Genomic DNA, 20,294 nt, shown 5'->3' with positions numbered 1-20,294 from the left:
AACCAGCAAATAAAAGTCAATTTTAATGATGTACCTTTCATGTATAATGTACCTCTCATCTATTAGGAATGTCTATTAGCTTTGTTACTAATGGTTTTGTCATTTTGCCTATCCAGAGTAACCTCTATTTTATGTTAAAGCATTCCATGGAACTTAGAAATGAGAAGCTTTGGATATGTTAGCAGTTTCTCTGAACTACAAGTGACAATGCACTATGATAGATGCTAGGTGTACCAGTGTAAATAAATATATTAAATAAATTAATAGCTTAAAAATGTTTTGGGTTATGAAGTCAGTGACCGGATATATTATACAAGATGTTGAGACAGCTATTGTCCTTCCATGCTAGGATAGTATAGTGAAGTTATTTTTCTTCATTGTCTTGTTTAGGAAATTGACACATAGAAATGAAAGATGCAGCTTATATACGATGAAGACAAACCAATATAACTCAATAGTGATATACCTAATGCTTTCAGGAAAAAACATCCTTAAAATATTTACTGTGTTTGGTTATACTCTTTATTCAGAGCTGCTTAACTAATAATCCTTTCTGAAATTTTCCACTGCATTTAACTTTACAAAACATTTTAAATCTTATGAAAGCTCGGGGCCTTTATTTTTAGGTTGAATATATAATGCTGCTCATAAACTAAAGTAGATAACACCCCCACACTGAAACTCTTTACTTGAGTGAATATGAATACTTTAATGTGTTTCCAGTAATAGCTGCTGGATGCAGGTGAAGGCTGCAGTATAGAATTTTCTCCTCTGCAGTTATTAAGGAGACACCTCCTTTGGACTTCCAGAAGCTGTATTGTTTGCCTATTTAAAGGAGAGGAGACTCAGACCTCTAGAGTAAGGGTACCTGTACCTTCTAACTTTTAAATTATTTATGTTTGATACTCCCATATTTCTGTGGTTTGCTTATAAAATAAGCAATTCCTTTAATTCTTTTATTGATATAAATGACAAGTGTAAGTAAGAGTTATATGTATTTTTAAAATGAATTCTTAGCTCTGGGACTATCTAACTGATTAGTTTTCTCTACTGTAATAGTAATGGGAGCTTCAGGCAACATGAGATTATCTGGCTTTTGTAAAGAACTCAGCAGGACTCTATATTCTATATATTCTTGGCAGTAATGAGAGTTATTTCACATAGATCCTTACTCAGAAGAAATTCTCTGAAAATTTGATAAAAAGTTCTTAATGTCTGATAGATTCTGTATTCTTTTTTTTTTTAATTTTTTTAATGTTTATTTTTGAGAGAGAGAGAGAGAGAGATGGGGAAGGGCAGAGAGAGAGGGAGACACAGAATCTGAAGCAGGCTCTGAGCTCTCAGCACAGAGCCTGATGCAGGGCTTGGACTCATGGGCCATGAGATCATGACCTAAGCAGAAGTTGGATGCTTAACTGCCTAAGCCACCTAGGCGCCCCTGATAGATTCTGTATTCTTGATTAGAATTGAAAACAAGTTTGGCTGATATATATTTGTATATGTTTAAGTGTGTTGAAGTTTTTATTTAATTTACCAGAATTTTTTTTTTTTAATTTTTTTTTTTTCAACGTTTATTTATTTTTGGGACAGAGAGAGACAGAGCATGAATGGGGGAGGGGCAGAGAGAGAGGGAGACACAGAATCGGAAACAGGCTCCAGGCTCTGAGCCATCAGCCCAGAGCCTGACGCGGGGCTCGAACTCCCGGACCGCGAGATCGTGACCTGGCCGAAGTCGGACGCTTAACCGACTGCGCCACCCAGGCGCCCCGAATTTACCAGAATTTTTTAAAGCAAATAAAGTATCAGTTGATGCGTCTATAAAGTAAATTTTACTTACTATCAGCTATTAAAGGGAAAGCTAGAATTTGTTGAGATACATTCATTTATTCAACATCCATTTTAAGATCTGGGGTAACAGTAGTGAACAAAGCAGATAAATTTCCTTATCTCTTGGGTCATCCATTCTGGTAGAGGAGAAAGCCAATAAGATATAAGTAACATATATATTAGTAAAATACAAATACATAAAACAGTGCTAAGGCCTGGGGAGAAAAAAATAAAGCAGGAAAGGAGAAAATGAAATACAAGTGAGGTTGTGTATGTGGGGACGGAGGTGCTGAAATTTGAGAGTGGCCAGGGAAAGACTCATTGAGACGGTGCCCTTTGGTGAAAGACCTGAAGGAAGTGAGGAAACAAACTTCAAGGCCTTATTGGGGTTGGTAATAGGGAGTACATCATGCCTAGGCAGAGGGAATAAGAAGTGCAAAAAAGTGTGCCTGCTATATTTCAGGAGCAGCAGGGAGGCCACCTCTGATTGGAGTGCAAGTAATCATGGGGGAGGGTAGTGGGAAATGAGATCTATGAGGTAACAGAGAAGCTGGTCATGTGAGGCCTCATATGTCAGAGTAAGGATGCTGAATTTTACTGAGAAGCCGTTAGAGGGTTTTGAGAAGAAGAGTCACATGATGTAATTTTTAACAGTATCAGTGTGGCCACTGTGTTGAGAATAAAATGCAGGAGGCAAGGACAGAAGCAGGGAAACTAGTCAGGCTATTGTCATCCAGAGAGGTGATATAGCTCCCACACGGTAACTCAGGGGGTAGGGAGGCAGTGAGAAATAGTTGAATTATGTATGTATGTTTAATCTTTATAGAGGTATAATTAATATATGATAAAATGTACACATTATGAAGTTCAGTGAGTATTGACAAATTTATTACTCATAACTGCTTCCACAATCAAGATATTGAACATTTTTGTCATCCAAAAGATTTCCTTTTTTCTTTCAGTCTCCACTTTCAGCCACTGGCCCCAGGCAACCACTGATCTACTTTCTATCATTATAGATTTTTCTTTTGGAGAGTTTCACACAAATGGAATCACACATTATGTCCTCTCTTTTGTCTGGTTTTATTTTAGCTCAGCACAATGTTTTTGTTTTTGTTTTTTAAGTTTTATTTTATTTATAAATTTACATAAATACGTTTATGTTTAATATATAAACAGGGGCAGGGGCAGGGGCACAGACAGAGGGAGAGAGGATCCCAGGCAGGTTCCACACTGGCAGCAGGGAGCTCAATGTAGGGCTCAAACTCACGAACCATGAGATCATGACCTGAGCCGAAATCCAGAGTCAGACGCTTAACTGACTGAGCCACCCAGGCGCGCCACATAATGTTTTAAATATTCATCCATGTTGTTCCATGTACTGGTAGTTTGTTCCTTTTATATTGTTAAGTAATTGTCATATGATAACTATATTTTAAAGGTTAAACTACAGCACGTGAGATAAAGGAGTCTAGGTTGACACCAAGATTTTTTGACTTGCCACAAGAATGGAGATGCCATTAACTGGGGTGAGGAAGATTGCGAGAGGAACTAGTTTAGAGAGAGGATGTGGGCATCAGGAGCTTATTAGCCTTGGACATGTTTATAAACAAGTTCTAGATGCCTATCAGACATCCAGATGGAGATGTCAAGTAGGCACTTGAAGTGTGGAGTTCAGGAGAGGAGTTCATGCTGAAGAAGTAAATTTGGAAGTCATTGGCATATAGATGGTATTTAGAGCCACAAGAACTTAGGAGTGAGTGTAGAGAGAAAAGAGAGGTCCAAGTAATGAGCCTTCGAACACTCCAACCTTTACTTATAGGGCACAGAGCTTAGGTAGAACTAGCAAAAGAGATTAAAAAGAAGCAATGAAAAAGAAGGAGGAAAACCAGGTGAATGTAGTACCCTGGAAGCCAAGAGACAGTGTTCTAAAAGAGGAGAGCAGAGGCATCAGCAACTGTGTCAGATGCTCCTGATAGATCAAGTAAGTTGAGGGATATGAAGTGATCAGAGGACTTCTAACCATTAGGAATTCACTGATAACCTTGAGAAGAACAATTGTAAGATGGAAGTATAGACAGTGCTTTCACATTCTGCTGAAATTACTGAACTACAGCAGTAGCTGGAGAGGACAATGAGAATAAAAAAATTTTTTGATAAGAGAAATAATAGCATGTTTTTATGCTGTTAGCAGTGATTCAGTAAAAGGGGAAAAATTGATGCAGGAGAGAAAGGGGAGAGTTGCTGGATGAGTGTTATTGAGAACACAAGAGAGGATGGGATCTAATACAGAGCTGAGGCATTGCCTTTCTCTAAGAGCACAGATAGTTCGTCCATAATAACAAGAAAGAAAGTCAAGAGTATGGAAATATACATAGGTAGGTTGTTACCTATCACCTTCATTTTCACTATGGTTTAAATCTCTAGCTGCCCTCCACATCCTATATCCTGAAACATCATTTATTTATAATAAAGAGGATTGGTACCAAAAAAAAATTTTTTTCCCCCCAAACAATAGATTATTTGTTATTACAATGATTCCCAGTTCTGGTAACTTATTATTTCAGAATGTCTCCAATTTTTAAGAGATGCCATAAAATTATCAAAACAAAGTCAATTTAAATTAACTTTGGATTTGAAAAAGAAATACTCTATTATGTTTTTTTTTCTTTAGGTAATCATTGAAATTACAGTCCTAGCATGTTAGAGCTTTAAAAAGGTTTAAAAACTACAACTTCATTCTGTCCTTTGTCAGAGATTAAAAATAGTTGCCAATTTATCTTTACAAGGTGGCTCTTTTTTCTTTTGAACAAGGGCAAAAAATGATTCCCTTTCCTATCAGTCAGCCAAACTTGTTTGCATATAGATTCTCTCATAGACAGTGGATGGAAAGTAGTTTTGGTATAGACTGGCTGTTGAATTCAAACATTAATTGTGTATATAGTATGTGTAACTCCCTGTTTTCAGAATTGAGAATATACTGGTAAATAAGACTTGGGCCATGATGTCAAGGAGTTTGTAAAGAAGTAATTGTAATGTAATGTGAAATATGCTGTAGAGGTAGAAATATGTATAAGACACTGAAATAATGAAGAGACAAAAAAGGCAGTCACTCAGTGTTTCACAGAAGAGCAGGGTTTTTTGTTACCAAGTAATTATTTTTATAATAAAGTATTTAATGTAAAAATTAAAAGGTTCCTGTAACCAGACGCTGCTTCCTTCCGCTTCCTCCTTACCTTCTCTCCGTGGCACTTCTGAAGATTGGACAAGTTTGTTAGGCTGAGGGATGTTGTAGCATGTGCAGAGGTATGGAAATATGATGCTGCCACTGTGTTCAGAGAACTATGAAGGTTGGTACTGTTAGAACAATGGGAAGATGAGGCTGTAGATATAGGCAGAAGCTTACATCTAAAATAAAGAGGTTATATTTTATCCTGAGGTCAGTGAAGAACCAGTGAAGCAGAGTTTTAAGCAGAGAAGAGACAGAGTGAGACATGGGCTTTAGATGAGTAGCTGTGATTGTTGATAAGCACCTGAATGGGAAAGCGGTAGTAATGGGGAAGGAGAAGAGGAAATAGATTTGAGATTTTTAGGAGGTGCATCTGTAGAAACTGGTGACTGCTGGGAAATGGGAAGTGAGAAAATGATTGTAGTAAAGGTGACATTCTTGGCTTGGCATACTGTTTGGATTTGTCAACATCTGAGGTAGAGAAACTAGGGGAACAGAGATGGTAAGGGACTTATGTCTGTGGGACACATAGGTATAGATGGGGATGGCAACTGGATCTGAGTCTGGGCTGAAGATGGAGATTGGTGCTTATCAGCACATTGCTAGTAAGTAGAACTAGCAGTTGAAAAATTGAATGTCTAAGAGCTAGGCAGATAAATAAATGAGTGAAGAGTAAAGCTAACTGAAGACTTTAGCAATTTGGAAAACTCATGCCCTGTTGGAAGTTAGTTGCTATTCCAGACAGTTGTAGGCTTTTGCTAATGCTTGTCCAGTGTTGCCAGATTGTCCAGTTTTTCAAGAGAAGCCAGAATCCACAATTTTTTTTGTGTGTGTGGGTAGGAGTTTGCGTATGTGTGTGTTAGATCTCCAAATTAAACAATAACAACAAACTATGTAGGCCAATGAAATGCATCTGTGGCTAGATAAAACCTCTCTGTATTTTCAGTCTCTGATTAAAACCATAGAATAGTCATTAGGAACCTTCTGGGAGATCTGAAGGAGAAGAAAGCTGAGGGGGCACCTGGGTGGCTCAGTTGGTTAAGCGTCCAACTCTTGACTTCAGCTCAGGTCATGATCTCACGGTTCGTGAGTTTGTGCATTGCATCAGACTCTGCCCTGACAACACAGAGCCTGCTTGGGATTCTGTCTCTTTATTTCTGCTCCTCCCCTGCTTGCTCTCTATCTCTCTCTTAATAAATAAAAATAAACTTAAAAAAGGAGAGAGCTGAGGACCAAACCTGGGAGCACACTAGAGTGGAACCATCAATAGGCTCAAAAGAATGATCAGAGAGATTGGGATGAAAGCTATTACTCTGAACCTATGCCAGTACTGTATTTATTAGTTGCATGTCAGCAGTTCATATGACTCAACCTAATGATAGAAGACTAGATAGTCTGTAGTTCACACTAATAATTAGAAAAATACCCAGTTATTTAAATTTTACTTTCAAATAACATTGAGTCTATTTAATGGTTTTTTTTTAGATAAACTATGAATTCAATTCTTTTAATAGTTATTGGAATATTCAGATTATATATTCCATCTTAGGTGAGGTTTTTTTTTTCTTTATGTTGAGGGTTTTTTTTATTTTTATTTTTTTTTAATTTACATCCAAATTAGTTAGCATATAGTGCAACAATGATTTCAGGAGTTGAATCCTAGTGCCTCTTACCCATTTAGCCCATCCCCCCTCCCACACCCCCTCCAGTAACCCTCTGTTTATTCTCCATATTTATGAGTCTCCTCTGTTTTGTCCCCCTCCCTGTTTTTATATTATTTTTGTTTCCCTTCCCTATGTTCATCTGTTCTGTCTCTTAAAATTCTCATATGAGTGAAGTCATATGATTTTTGTCTTTCTCTAATTTCACTTAACATAATACCCTCCAGTTCCATCCACATAGTTGCAAATGGCAAGATTTCATTCTTTTTGATTGCCGAATAATACTCCATAGTATATATATACCACATATTCTTTATCCATTCATCCATTGAGGGACATTTGGGCTCTTTCCATACTTTGGCTACTGTTGATAATGCTGCTATAAACATTGGGGTGCATGTGTCCCTCTGAAACAGCACACCTGTATCCCATGGATAAATGCCTAGTAGTGCAATTGCTGGGTCATAGGGCAGTTCTATTTTGAGCTTTTCAAGGAACCTCCATACTATTTTCCAGAGTGGCTGCACCAGCTTGCATTCCCATTATTTAATGCTTTAATATGTATATGTATATATATATACACATATGTATATATATGTGCATATATATAATGGTATATAATATAATGACATATATAATGACATATATAATGACATATATAATGACATATATAATGACATATATATATATATATATATAATGATTTACAATGTTACTGTTAGCGTTTTGGGATAATAATAATGATAGCTACATTTATTGGATGTTTATGCCAACACTGTTCAGAGTTTACTTCCTTTAACTCAGTTCTCATGACCTTAGGTACTAATACTGTTTTTATTTTACAGATAAAGAAACTGAGGGCCACAGACACATAGGTTTTGTAAGGCAGAACTGTTATTTGAACACAAACAGTTGTGCTCTAGATCTGTTCTCTTAACTGCTACAAAAAAGTTATTGTAGAGATTTGTAACTAGTTTATAATTAATTTTTATAATTTTATCAGGAAAGGAATTAATGTAAAATATAAGGAACTTTTAATTTACAGTGCAGTTTAATGCAATTAAAAATTTTTGTGATGTTAATGTTCTATATGTTCCATTACTTAGTAGAAATAGTATAGTAGTGATGGTGGTAACAAGTACCACTATTACTAGTACTAAATATCTAGGATATTATTATCATGAACCAGGCATAGTGTTCAACAGGCACTGTACATTACTTCCATAGTTCCTAAACTCCACAACAACAAACATAGTTTTAGAGTTAGAGAAGCTGAGTTTTAGAGAAGCTAAGAGTCCAGGATTGGTAGATTAGCACTCAGGTCTCTCTAGATAAGGTCTCTCTAGTTCTTGAAGTGTGCTACCAGACCAGCAAGATTAGCATCACCTGGGAACATGTAAGAAACATAATCTCTGGCCTGACCCCAGACTTGCTGAATCAGAAACGCTGGGAATGGGCCCTGTGTAGTGATTCTGATGCACCCTGAAGTTTGAGAGCCATTGGTCTGGATTCTGTGGTTTTACATGTTATTCCAGTTTACTTTCCTAACAGCCCTACACATTAGATGGAATATCTCCAATTTATATATGAGTGAAACGAGACACAAAGAGTCAAGTGACTTGGCTTTGTTCTTAGATTGTCTCTTACTGTGTCCTAACCTACATACTAAGGGTGTTTGTTTTGCCTTAAGCAAACCTGGTGTGTGAAAAATCTAAATTTTTTAAAGATGTGATTAGGTCTTCATAAAATCCTTTACTTTCAAAGACTTTACTGAAGACCTCATTTAGACAGTATGTTCTCCAAAATTATTTCAAGTATGAAATTGGTTTGCAAATTTATTTGGATGTATTTTTAAAGCAATGCAAGTTGCATAAGACCAAATACATTTTTTAGACATAAAAAATGTCTAAATTAGAAGAATCATCAGGAATTGTATCTTAGTGGAAGTCATCTGTGCTTGGGCTGATAGCTGACCTTTTCAACTCAGTCCATTAGAGCTTGCAGAATTACTAGAAATCAGCCCAGTGGTGAAAGAAAGTGTTTAATTCAGGAAAGCTATATTGATCAAGTGTATTAGGGCATCATTGCCCCTACTGCATTAACATTAGTCAATGCAGCATGATACATCCTCATCATTAATCATTTAGAAGAACAGACAGTACATCATCAGAGTAACCTTGGTTGCAGGCTTAAGTGTCTTCTGCTTAAAAATAATCATCTTGGGACGCCTGGGTGGCTCAGTTGGTTAGGCCTCTGACTTCAGCTCAGGTCATGATCTCACAGTTCTGGAGTTCGAGCCCTGCATGGGGCTCTCTGCTGTCATCAGCGAAAGGGCAATGGGGTGGGGGTTGGCAGTGGGGAGAGTGCGTCACTTGGGATCCTCTGTCTCCCCTCTGTCTTTGCCTCTCCCCTGCTCACCTGTGCTCTCGCTCTCAAAAATAAATAAACATTAAAGAAAATAATCATCTGAAGGGTGCCTGGGTGACTCAGTTGGTTAAGTGTCCACTCTTGACTTCAGCTCAGATCATGATCTCTCACTGTTGTGAGATTGAATCATGTGTGTGCTCTCTTTCTCTCTCAAAAAAAATCATCTCAGCCTTCTTATTATTAGTAAACAGATTCCATTATCTTGTGTTCATTAATGACTTTTTAAAAAATTTCCCTTTGTAGTTATATATTTTTGATATGTACATGATAACCTCTCCTTGAAACCAAATAAATAACAATTTAAAGGCTTTGTGTAAAGGTAGTAAATCAACATAATTCTTTGTTTTGATAATTTTTTTTAAGTTTATTTTTATTTATTTTGAAAGAGAGGTAGAGAGCAAGCGGGGGAGGGGCAGAGAACGAGGGAGACAGAATATCAAGCAGCCTCCATGCATTCAGCGCAGAGCCTGATGTGGTCCTCGAACTGACAAACTGTGAAATCATGACCTGAGCTGAAGTCAGACGCTCAACTGATTGTGCCACCCAGGCGCCCTTGGTATTATCATTTTTAAAAATTTTTATTTAAAAAAATTTTTTTAATGTTTATTTATTATTGTGAGACACAGAGAGAGCATGAGCATGGGAGGGGCAGAAACAGGAAGAGACACAGAATTTGAAGCAGTCTCCAGGCTCTGAGCTGTCAGCACAGCCCGATGTGGAGCTTGAACCCACAAACTTCGAGATCATGACCTGAGCCCAAGTCAGACACCCAACCGACTGAGCCACCCAGGCGCCCCCCTGGTAATACCATTTTAAAAGAATATCAACCCAGTGGCCCTTCTCAAAAGTGTTTTTTAATGTGTTTATTTCTTGTTTGGTAACTCATTAATTCCTTTGTCCATTTTGTTGTTGGTGGTGTGCTCATCTTTTTCTCATATTCTTTTTTGAAAGAGAATAGAAAACAGGTTCATTCATTAACCCTACTGTCTGAGAAATTGCTAATAGACATTGTCATCTTTTTTACCCAGTTTGGAACATGACTTGGTAAGGTATTAGTGTGAAGAGTATATAAAGACATGTAAAGGAAATCATTTCCTTACTTTAGTACATAATGTGTACTTGAAAATCTGCATGAAAGTAAACCATGTGAGTTGTACAAAGATTTGCAGGGTAGAAGGGGGATATATTCCTACCACTTACTACAGAGTCCGTAATGACACCTTGCCTCTTAGACATAGTATTTATTCATAAGATATATTCGTACATTTTATTTCCTTTTCTTCAAAAATAGCCATATAGGCAGTAGACCAAAGTCTTATTGCCAAAGTCTAAGAAGTGTTCCACTGATGATAAAAATCTACTGTTTTCAGCATGCCCAATGATTACTCAATTATATTATGTTTATAAAATTTTATTATCATTCCTATTGACACTTAATTTTTCTATTTTTCTTCTAATTAAAAGAAGGGTAGACTAGAATGCCAAATATATTAACGTGGTTGCGTGAGCATTGCTCTTCAAGTGGAGATGGTGATGCTGCAAGAATTAAATTGTTGCATGGCAGACTTTGCACATAGTAGTGGCACAAAATGTCCATTTGTTGCTTGATATAAGAAAATTCAGATTTTCCTCTGAAGAGTTGGTCTACAAGAGAGTGTAGATTATATGAAACTTGAATAAGCAAATACTGCTTATATAAAATGTAATGTCATACCTCAAGAAATTTGGGGAACTGAACAGTAATTTGAGGGACAATTACACATTAATTTTTATGTACTTGTAAGTTAATAGTTCAAGGAAGGGAGTGATAATGATAGATTTTCCATGGTTTTCAAACTTTTAATGAAAGCATTTTACAAATGCAATCTTGTTTAAAAGCCTAAATGGGAGATAGAAAAAAGTAGAGCTGCTCTGGTTGAAATAAGAGGGATGGAAGGCTTAGAGCTCTGCCGCAGGCAGCTCCTGGGCACTTTTTTGAGAAAATACCAGTATTTAAATTTATTTCTTTCCTCTATTCATGTATTCGTTCATTTTTATGGTCAACAAATATTTGAGTGCTTATTGTATGCTAGGCACTAGGCTAGTTTCTGAGTATAAAGTAGTGAGCAAAGCAAAGTGCTTATCCTCAAGGATCTCACGTTTTGGAAATCATTATAGAGGAGGTTTTCTGGTTGCAGTTTCATATAGTTCTCTGATTCCAGGTTAAATATCCCTCAGTTAAGCTCTGTATTCTGGTAATGCCTGGACTGCACTTGTTTTACTTTTAGGTAACTAACTAGCTGATGAATTCTAAGAAAATGCTCATTCTGCCAAGGTCATCTTTGTCTTTTCAACCTCCTTAATTAACTCCACATGCAGTTTATGAACATTCATTCTCATGATTATGATGTTTTAATCAATGTACTCCATGCATAACGGTCCAGCATATAAATTGAAGTTGTAGTTCATCATTGCATTTTCTTAATATTAAATTGGGATATTAAGAGTTTCTTAATATTAAAATTGAGATACCTAAAAGAGTTTGACTAATATCCCAGAAAAAATAATTAGAATTCAGAAAACTGTAAAGAAGCTGCATTTTTGCTGGATTGCCAGCTTTAATGAGGACATCTGTTTTGGGTGACTAATAGAAGCAATCAGAGTATCATATGAGAGAGAATTGAGCTGAGCCCTTGCATGTGGGTGATTTAAGTCAAGTGGTGAACAGATATCAATGAGTTTTTTTGTGTTTTTTTTAAATATTGGGGAGGATGATTGGATACCTTTTCTGGTTAAGGTGATTATATTTTAATTTTTTTTTTTTTACATTTATTTATTTTTGAGAGACAGAGACAGAGCACAAGTGGGGGAAGGGCAGAGAGAGAGAGAGAGAGAGACAGACAGACAGACAGACAGACAGACAGACAGAATCCAAAGCGGCTCCAGGCTCTGAGCTGTGAGCACAGAACCTAATGCGGGGCTCAAACTCAGAAACCATGAGATCATGACCTGAGCTGAAGTCAGACGCTTAACCGATGGAGTCACCCAGGCACCCCAAGGTGATTATATTTTAGAAGTGACCCTCAGATGAATAAAAGAAGGAAGTGGAGAGGAAACAAACACTTCATCTGAGGTTGCAGATAATGTGCTAGGCACTGTAATCCTCCTATGTACATGCTTATGATATTTTTATTATCATTTTATATATACGGAAACAGACTTGGAAGGACTTTTTATCCAAGGTAACATGTATAAGAAGTGGCCGAGTCTGGATTCAAATACACGCTATTTTCATTACATAGTGCTGCTTGTTCATGCCTTTCCTCTCTGTTACTCTTAGCCACATTGACTTCTCTTTTCACCATGCCGTAGCCTCTTTGCAGCTCTAGCTTCACTGCTGTTTTCTCTTCCTCAATACAGCATACTTCCTAACTCTGATAGTAGTTAGTGTTTTCATACTATTAGGTGGTTTGATTGTCAGAGTTTCTCCTGTACTTAGTGTATCATTGTCACTGGGCAGGGGCCCAGCAAGTGCAAGGGAACGGGGACACTGGTCAGAAGACAGTGGTGTGAGTCATGGCATGAAGCATGAGGTGAGTAATCTGTTTCCAGGTGTGAGGGAGGCCTGGAAAACTGGCCAGAGAAAGGGCCAGGAATATTCCCTTTAAGGATTTAAAGGGTAGAGAGTCAAATATTTAATTTTATTCTTGTTCTGAGTGCAGAGTTCTCTTAATAGTCAACCGAGGGAGCATCCCACTTGTTCTCATGTTTATTTCTCCTTTGCAGAGGAAGTCCTGCTACTTAAGAAGCCTAATGTGGAGCAGGAGGTCACCAGCAAAATGAGGAGGGCAATATAAACCTTCAGAATTGTTGTGAGATTAGAGAAAATGCATATAAATACTCAACATGATGTCTGGCAAATAGCAGGGCTCAAAAATTAGTGGCTGTTGCTATTGTTATTTTCTATTTTGCCTCATTTTGCTGATGGTCATACTGCTGTTTCTGGGATTCTCTTTTCTCTTTTTTGTAGCCTAGGGTTTGGGCTAGAGGTAACCCAAATTAGGTTCTTGAAAATGCCACACACTGAGCATAATACCAGGATGCAGCGCTCATTCCTTGCTAATTCAGGGAGCTCTCAGTTATTAAATTGAGAAGCCAGAATGACTACTGGGAATATTTATTAGAAAGGCAATGATGAGGATAGCAGCTGGGTACAGGTTCTGTACCAAAGGTTTACATGCATTTTCGCGTTTAACCTTTTTAATGCCGAGAGACCACTATGAGTAAACTGAGGCATAGAATGCTAAATCATTTATCCAGGGTACACAGTTTAGAACAATAATTATAGTATAATGTAAATGTGATAGAGCATATGGAATGGTAGAAAAAAGAACTAGTGGAGTCAGCGAAGCATCACAGAAGAGACTATTTTGATGCAGATTTTGAAGGATGAAAAGATGGGATAGGCAGAGCTTAGAAGCCAAAAAGAAAAAAAAAAAAAAGAACTTTTACCAAACTTCAGAGAAAGGAGAAATACATTCCAGGTCCAGGGAAAATATGTACAAAAGCTTGGAAGTATAAAAAAGGATAACTTGTTTGAGAAATGTAAGGAGTGTAGCATGTTTTAGAATAGATGGCAATTGAGGGGAAGGAGATATGAGTTCAGTCTGGAATTAAAATAGATCATCAAACGTCTCATGGGGGCACCTGGCTGGCTCAGTCAGTGGAGCATGTGACTCTTGATCTCAGGGTTGTGAGTTCTAGCCCCATGTTGGGGCTAGAGATTACTTAAAAAAAAAAGAAGTGTCATGTATCGGAATGATAAATCAAAATATTGTCTCTATAAATTAGTGAGAGGCATTGGTATTTTAACCAGGGAAATGTCATTATCACATATATGGCTTTGAAAAAACACTGGGAGCTGTTTGCAGGATGCTCTGGGGAGAGGTGAGATTGGAGTCAGGGTGCCCAGTTTGGAGCTTACTGCAGATGCTTTGGTGAAAGGTGATGAGGGCTTGAATAAAGGCCTTTGTGAAATATCCCCAGAGGGGATAAACGCAAAAGATGTATGACAGAATTTGGCGACTAACTGCATGTTAGAGGGTAAGGAAAAAGAAGTTCAGAATTATCCCCAGCTTTCTGACAGAGTAATGGGAGGATGGTGGCACCATCCTTTGAGGTGTGTCTTTTTCACTGCTCTGTCACCAGTGCCTACTGCTATGGACATGTATGCCCTGAATTTTATTTTATTGGATGAAAGTGTAATTTTGGAATATATCAGGGTTAAGTGCAGTTGTTAAGGAAAAATATGTGAAGTTATCCCACTGAAGGAAGCTTTGGAGCTTCAGATTTCTGAGAAAACAATCTTCATTTAAAAAGAGTCACAAGGTGGGGCGCCTGGGTGGCGCAGTCGGTTAAGCGTCCGACTTCAGCCAGGTCACGATCTCGCGGTCCGTGAGTTCGAGCCCCGCGTCGGGCTCTGGGCTGATGGCTCAGAGCCTGGAGCCTGTTTCCGATTCTGTGTCTCCCTCTCTCTCTGCCCCTCCCCCGTTCATGCTCTGTCTCTCTCTGTCTTAAAAATAAATAAACGTTGGAAAAAAAAAAATTAAAAAAAATAAAATAAAAAAATAAAAAGAGTCACAAGGGGCGCCTGGGTGGCGCAGTCGGTTAGGCGTCCGACTTCGGCCAGGTCACGATCTCGCGGTCCGTGAGTTCGAGCCCCGCGTCAGGCTCTGGGCTGATGGCTCGGAGCCTGGAGCCTGTTTCCGATTCTGTGTCTCCCTCTCTCTCTGCCCCTCCCCCGTTCATGCTCTGTCTCTCTCTGTCCCAAAAATAAATAAACGTTGGGAAAAAAAAAAAAAGAGTCACAAGACCAGTGACTTCAGCTTGAAAAGAAGTACTCGGATATGTGGGAGCAATGTTTGACTTTTACTTGCACAGGGTATGTCCTGATTTGTTAATGGAAAGACCATGAGTAGAATATAACTATTTGAAGTATATGCATTGATTCTTGACGATGTTTTCTCTGTACAGGTTTGTAGCCATCTTGCAGAACTTTTGAATATGAATCAAATGGAGTCCTTTCCTTTTAGGAATGTTCATTTTTAGGTAAATGAGGTAAATCAAGGTAATTCCATAAATACAATGTATAGCTGAGTTTTAGTAATGTGGACAGGATGGATAATGGTGGACAGGGAGAAGCAAATCTGAAGTATAGGCTATCTGGAAAGAAATGCCCTTTTCTAGTTTTATGTACAGACACCAGAACTAAGCTAACATTGTTGTCTGATTTTTTTTAGCATGTTAGATCATCATTAAGAATTTGTTTTAATGTTATTTACACTTTGTACTTAGTGAATTGTTTTAAGCATAGTGACTTGGTATAAATTGTTACAAGTCCTAAATTATGGGGAGGGCTGAATCAATAACACTTTACTATATCTAGATTGTATTTTACAAGATAAAGTTAAAGCTTATGGAATGTCTTAGTTTATGCTGCAGTCTTGGTCTGGAAATATATGTTTTCCTAAAGAATGGTGAAGATAGTGTATTAATAGCTTATAGCTAAATATAGAGAAAGAGGGAAGTAGCTTATTGGTATCTCTCTGCCTGAGCAAAATTCCTTGGAGAGCTACCAGGGTGGGGGTGGGGGGGCGCAAAGAGTGAAGCTTTTAGAAAAGTTGTTCACTAGGAATATTGTAGGATTATAATGCAGATGCCTCTATTGTACTTTATACCCTAAGGATATATTTGCATATTTTTTAAGTCTTAAAGGTCTTCACTACCCACAGTTTTCAGGAATAACATCTATTTTCAAAAAACTCTTGAAGCATTTTATTTAAAGTAACATAAATCAATCAACTCTGCATCAACTGACTCTTCCTTTCACAAAGGATTTCTCTGTAGCATGCAATGTTTGACAACATTTTATCCACAGAAAATTTTTAATTTTAATGTTTATTTTTATTTTTGAGAGAGAGAGAGAGACAGAGACAGAGTGTGAGGAGGGGAGGAGCTGAGAGAGAGGGAAACACAGAATCTGAGGCAGGCTCCAGGCTCTGAGCTGTCATGACCTGAGCCAAAGTTGGACGCTTAACCAACTAAGCCACCCAGATGCCCCTTATTTTTTTTTAATGTTTATTTTTGAGAGACAGAGACAGAGACATACAGACAGAACATTATCAGGGGAGTCACAGAGAGAGGGGGGAGACACAAAATCCGAAGTAGGCTCCAGGCTCTGCACTGTCAGCACAGAGCCTAATACGGGCTTGATTCATGAACTACAAGATCTTGATCCAAACTGAAGATGGACACTCAACTGACTGAGCCACCTGGGCACCCTAAAGCCATCCTATTCTTAACATTCCCCCCACCCCCTGCCCAGTATTATAAATCTTTAAGATTGAAAACTCAAATCCTAATTTTTCTTTATTATTTTTTATTTTAGAGCAAGAGAGTATGAGCGGAGGAGAGGGGCAGAGGGGGAAAGAGAGAGAGAGAAAAAAAAAAGCCCAAGCAGGCTCTATGCTCAATGCAGAGCCCAACGTGTGGCTTGATCCCATGACTCTGGGATCATGCCCTGAGCTGAAATCAAGAGTCAGACACTCAACTGACTGAGCCACCCAGGTGCCCCTCAAATCTGAATTTTTCTCAAATTTAAGATAAAGGAATACCCCTTTACTAAAACCTGGAGTGAAAGTGGTTAGGAAACATCTGCTAAGCTAAAATTATTCGGATATATTTACATATAAATTTGGTGAGGATTTTCATTTACCAGGGATAAGTTGACTTAGAAGCATGTAATTGTAGAATGATTTGAAAAAAACCCATTAATCTGCATTTGATTTTCATTGTCTGTTTTGACTGAATCAAAGATATCCAGTTGCCCAATACAATGCTGACTCTGTCCAGGAGAAGCATAGTATTGCTTCAGATAGTCAAAGCAGAATTTGTAGGGATGAGAGAAACCCTTTTGTAAATATTTGCTTATGTTTTATTCATCAGTCTGGAGACTTCAGCTAAAACTATTCCTAGATCTTTGAGGGAGTCAATTGTGGCAGCTTTAAAGGATACTGAACAGAAATAATGATTTAAGGAAATCCAACCTATTTTTAGATTTCATATATAAAAACCATGAAATCAACAATGAAATCAATGGATCATTATTCCTCATTCAGCAAATATTTATTGAACACTTGTTTGCCTGGGATGATTCTCAGGGTTTGGGTTACATCCATAAATAAAACAAAGATCCTTGCTTTTGTGGAGCTTACATTCCTATGGCAGGAGATGGACTGTAAATAAACACACACACACATGCATGCATGTTAGAAGGAGTAAATACAATGGAGAAAAGATAAAGCAGCATACAGGGAATTGGCCATGCTGGTTTGGGGAGCCATGCTTTGGTATATACTAGTGAGGAGACTTCATTGAAAATGTATCATTTGAGAAGATGACAAATTATCATTTGTCCTATAAATATTTATTAGTTGCCAAGAACATGTTATGCTTTGAGAATTAAGAAAATATGCATCTGACTCCATCCCAAACTTCATTGTATACACAGTTGAGCAAGAAGAGGAAAAAATCGGGGTGCCTGGGTGGCTCAGTCAGTTGAGCGTCCAACTCTTGCTCAGGGCATGATCTCGTGGTTCGTGGTTTGAGCCCTGTGTTGGGCTCTGTGCTGACAGCTCAGAGGCTGGAGCCTGCTTTGGATTCTTTGTCTCTGTCTCTCTCTCTGCCCCTCCCCCACTCACACTCTGTCTCTCCCTGCCTCTCAGAAATAAATAAAAATGTTAAAAAACATTTTAAGAGGAAAAAATGTAAACAAAAAAGCATTATACTGTTATAGATGCTTTGATAGAAACATACATAGACTTTTCCTTAATTGGATCTCACCATTGCTCTTATTATGGTAAGCAGTTTATTTAAACTATGGCTCTTAAACCTGAATATCAAAACATTGGCTTGGGTTATTTTAGATTTAGAGTTAACGTGAATTTGTTTTTCTCTCTACACACCTCTTTCCTATTTTCTTTTAAAAAGAGACCCTCTGACTACCCAACCTGTCCAAACTTGTTACAAATTACAGTCAGTGGCACTTGGAACCACCTGATTATCTAAGTGGATTGTTTTCATTCAGCATCAGTCCAGTCATTCATTCTGTACCCATGCACAAATACATAATGAGTATCTATAAAATGTGCAAGGCACTTTGGTAGGTGGTAGAAATACAACTAGTAAGACAAACTTTTGCTTTCTAGGAGCTTACATTTTAGTGGAGGAAGCAATCAATATGTAATTAATAGGATGTTTATATATTATACACTAGTGGTTCTCAAACTTTTTGGTCTCAAGACCACTTTACAAACTTATTGAGTACACCAAAGAGCTTTTGTTTATGTGGGTGATATACATATACATATACATATACATATACATATACATATACATATACAAGTATAGATATTTACCAGGTTAGAAATTAAAACTGAGGGCTTTAAAAAATTATTTATGTATTCACTTAAAATATCAATAACCCATTTTACTAATAACATCTTATGAGAAAATAACCAGTTTCCCAAACAAAAGAGAAATAGTGAGAAGAATGACATTGTTTTACATTTTTGTAAATCTTTTTAATGTCTGGCTTAAAAGATAGCTGGATTCTCATACCTGTTTCTACATTCAATCTTGTGACATGTCTTGGTTGAAGTATATGAAGAAAATAGTGTCTCATACAGATACATAGTTGGAAAAGAGAGGAGTATTTTAATAGCCTTTTTAGATAATTGTGAATGATACTTCATCAAAACTTGACAAGTGGTAGTTTCTTAAAGGTTAGTTGCCATGTGGAATCTGAACCCATAACAATGAAATTTACATATGAAAATACTCTATTACGTTAAAATCCATTGGTTTGTCTGGCACTTTGGATGGATCTTTTTACCCTAGGTATGATTTTGTAACATCATGCATTTGTCATATGTGGATCTTACAATTATTGACACATACCATTAAGTGACATAATCACATTTGTTGATATTGCCCTAAACTCTTCAGAAAAGGCTTTAAGTATTGAGAATCTGTCACTATCATGGTGGCTGGCAAATACAGGTTTCCTAAAATTCTAATATTTGCTTGAAAGTCTGGATTTTATAATTGACAACATAAACTGCAAGTTTTCCCAGAAATGACAGGCTCATTTCCATCATTGTCAGGGAAACGTCTGCCAAATACCCCAGTTTGAATACTACAGCTTGTCAGTTCTTTTAAGTAAAAATGCTGTTCCATGAGAAAAGTGCCACTTAGTTCATAACTCAGTTACACAAGTACTTTTCCTTGAGATAATCATTGTACTTTGGTAAGCAGATGTGCTTACGCCTAGTTCCTGTTTGTTACGTAAACTATTATAAAGCATATATTTTATGCTTTATATGGTTGAGATTTAATAATGTTTACTTGCTTCTTCAAGGGCATTCTTTTTTTTTTTTTATGTTTATTTTTGAGAGAGGGAGAGAAACAGAGTATGAGTGGGGGAAGGGCAGAGAGAGAGGGAGACACAATCCAAAGTAGGCTCCAGGCTCCAACTCAGAGCTCAACACAGAGCCCAACTCAGGGCTCGAACCCATGAACCACGAAATCATGACCTGAGCCAGTCAGATGCTTAACCAATTGAGCCATCCAGGCACCCCTTCAAGGGCATTCTTAAGTGAAACAGGAATTGTTTTCTTACAAGTGCATGGTGGTAAAAAATACGACTACCAATTCAGTTTGGTGCTACCATTCATGCTAAGGTGCCAGCAGTTTTATCACCATTGCTCTTGTACCATTAGTGCAAAAGTCAACACAGTGAAAAATGCAGATAGCCTCCTAGTATCATCATGAAATTGGTTTTACCTTAAAAACACCTTAACCTCACTGGACCCCTAGTAGTGTTATATACCTTATTTTATCTTGTTTTCACATTAAGTCTTTGAGGTAGTTGGTGATATTAACCCCTTTTGAAATTCATGGATACAACTCAAGTTTTAGTGTTTACTTATTATTTTAAGAGAGAGAGAGGGAGAAAAAGCATGAGCAGGGGAGAGGCAGGGAGAGAAGGAGACACAGAATCCCAAGCGGGCTCCAGGCTCTGAACCGCAGTACACAACCTGATGGTGGGGCTC

At 37.6% G+C, this 20,294-nt stretch overlaps 1 protein-coding gene across 4 annotated transcripts in view; it reads left to right on the top strand.

The window, feature by feature from the left end:
• Window positions 1–20,294, top strand: part of OSBPL9 (oxysterol binding protein like 9) — a 192,990-nt gene that overhangs the window by 77,424 nt on the left and 95,272 nt on the right. The gene's annotated exons all lie outside the window — the stretch shown is intronic.

The sequence above is a fragment of the Lynx rufus genome, unplaced genomic scaffold (genome assembly GCF_022079265.1).
Source record: "Lynx rufus isolate CCGP_SWC_20201006 ecotype Redwood Valley unplaced genomic scaffold, mLynRuf1.p SCAF_2, whole genome shotgun sequence".
NCBI classification, from domain to species: domain Eukaryota; kingdom Metazoa; phylum Chordata; class Mammalia; order Carnivora; family Felidae; genus Lynx; species Lynx rufus.
Note: the sequence above shows the minus strand (reverse complement) of the source record. Positions and strands in the feature narration are given on the sequence as shown.